Here is a 2679-nt window from a genome sequence, read left to right on the forward strand (position 1 = left end):
TCACGTAATAGCAGGACTCACATACATCATGCCTGGTAGGAACAGACAAATATGTACTGAGGACGTATCTGATGATGCACAAAATCATACAGAATGGACACTGCACCCATCCCCCACCACAGCCATCATCAATACGAGTGAGATATTTGATTAGAACAATTCCTAAGCAGCACATAAGTAATCAGTCATATATTGCCTCCCTTCATCTACTTCTCCCTGGCAGAACCATCTCTCCTGTGAACACGGAGCCCACACACCCGTCATTCCTGCATCATGAGGTTTTCTGCCAGGACCTTTGTGGGATTTGGGGCTGAGGAGTTGATACTGGACTTCCACGGACCACAGAGTTGATTTTGAGCTCTGTACTTAGCACATTTCGACAACTGATCATCTCACAGTCCCTTAGTCAAGTGAGCTATTAGCAGGAATTCATCCAACTAAATCATATTCTTCAGTTTCTTTGAAATGTCATCTGTCTCCTCTCCTTAGCATTTACTCCACCATCTACCTCCTCCCAGTGCTTTCTTTACCCAAGACTAGAGGCCATCATGTCCTTCTTCTCTGTATATACATACAATTATTCACCCTTATAAAAGGAGAAAGTCAAATCTAGAGAACATTATGCGAAGTGGGATAAGCCAGGCCCTAAGGGCAAATCCTACCTGATTACCCTCACAGTGAAACTCCCAGAAGCAGAGAAGAGAAGGGTGGTTGCCAGGACTAGGGTAGGGGAAATGGCAAATATCTGTTCAGTGAGTATAAAATTTTAGTTTTGAAGGATAAATAAGCCTCAGAGAATTGTGAGACAACATAGCCTCTCTAGCTTATAATACAATATTGTGTGCCTTAAAATATGTTAAGGAAATAGATCCCATGTCATGTGGTGAGGGAGGAGAGGAGCCCTAGTCTTGATGCAGGGAGTCTATTTTGGGTGCTGAGAGGAATACAATCGTTGCTTTCATAACAAATTAGATAATTGATTTGACTCTTTTCAAAAAGTGTCAAGCATATACAAAATTGTTTGGAGATAGAAAACTTGGGGTCACTACTTGGCAAAAGAAGGTGATGGCCATCCATGAGTCCTTGTAGCCAATCAACAAAAGGGGTGGATGGGGCATCAAGAGGGAAGCAGAGTCACTGGGGGAGAACATGTGGAGTGAGAAGACTGGGGAAGCCACATCACTGAGGGGCACGTGGAAGAGACTCAAACCTAGCTGAGAGGGTAAGAGAGCCCCACTGTTATTGTCGCTTTAATTGTTCACCTATTTTATCACAAGTGATTTCTTTCTACTTTTGCTTTAGTGTCAAGGTTGTGACAAGGCAGGAGGCTGGGTAGGAGGAATAGCACCTCCTCTATTCAAGTGAGGACGGGCAGGAGAATATTGGTGAACATGAAAGAAAGTACATTTTTCTCTCTCCCTTTCCCTGCTGATTTCTTCATTTCTTTAAATCCCTGTTCCTCCTCACTTATTACAATCATGGATCCCATTATCATCATTGTAATCCATCCTTTATAACTGCACCATGGTTAGTCCCACTCACCTCACTAACCCACCCACCCATCCAATCCGCCATGTTGCTTTCTCTCCACTTGAATCTCCAGCTGAGTGTGGCTACCGGTGCACGTGGCCATGCTGACTGCTCCCCTGTGAATGTGTGAGACCCCCTCTAGGGTGTCCCTAGTTCAGACACTGTGTGAACCTTCATTTCTCACATCCTTCTCTGTAAAGCATGGTTATGTCCTTTCTTTTCTGCAATATGTGGCCAAGCTTCCCTCATTTCCTTGAAGTACAGAGTATCTTCCATCCAGACTCCAAACAGGAAAATAGAAGCTAGAAGATGAGCTGCATGAAATCAGGTACTACCTGTTGACATATTTGTAGTTTGTTTCCTTATTCAAGACAAAAATCAGATGTTCACCATGTTTTCAAATGTGCTTTCATGGGGCACCTGGGTGGCTCAGATGCTTAAGCATCTGCCTTTGGCTCAGATCATGATCCCAGGGTCCTGGGATGGAGCCCCACATCAGGGTCCCAACTTGGCGGAAAGTCTGCTTCTCCTTCTCCTTCTGCCTCTCCACCAGCTGTGCTCTCTGTCTTTCTCACTCAAGTGAATAAATGAAATCCTTAAAAAAAAACAAAACAAAAAAATAAAACAAATGTGCTTTCATATTCTTCAGGGAATATTATGATTTCCTATAACATACATTGCACACATCTCAGGATGCTTCCTCTCAGGGTAACAGCACTCCCATTCGTCTTAAGGGTGAGCTTGTTTCAAGCTTATGCACTCCGTGTTTGCTGACCTAAGTCCCTTGGTTTCTAGCAGAACTACCTGAATTTCCCTGACATTTGTAGACTGCTGGCTTGAAGGAGTTAACACCTGACCACACTGGAAGCCGCTTTCAAGGATGCCAGCAAGTCTGTTCATGGTCATGTTCACATAGGACTGACAAAACTGACAGCCTGAGCACCTGCTTCTCCTGCACAGAGTCCCCAGCCTCGCCTTCACCTCCCCCTGTAACACTCTCGGGTGGCACCTGGACGGGGAAGGTGGTCTTTGAGGTGTTTGTCCACCATCTTCGCAGGGTGCTGGCTTCCTGAGTAAAGCACCTTCTTTTGGGGGCACCTGGGTGGCTCAGTCGGTTAAGCGGCTGCCTTCGGCTCAGGTCATGATCCC

Source organism: Leptonychotes weddellii, chromosome 13, assembly GCF_054177405.1.
Source record: "Leptonychotes weddellii isolate Sample4059 chromosome 13, ASM5417740v2, whole genome shotgun sequence".
Classification (NCBI taxonomy): domain Eukaryota; kingdom Metazoa; phylum Chordata; class Mammalia; order Carnivora; family Phocidae; genus Leptonychotes; species Leptonychotes weddellii.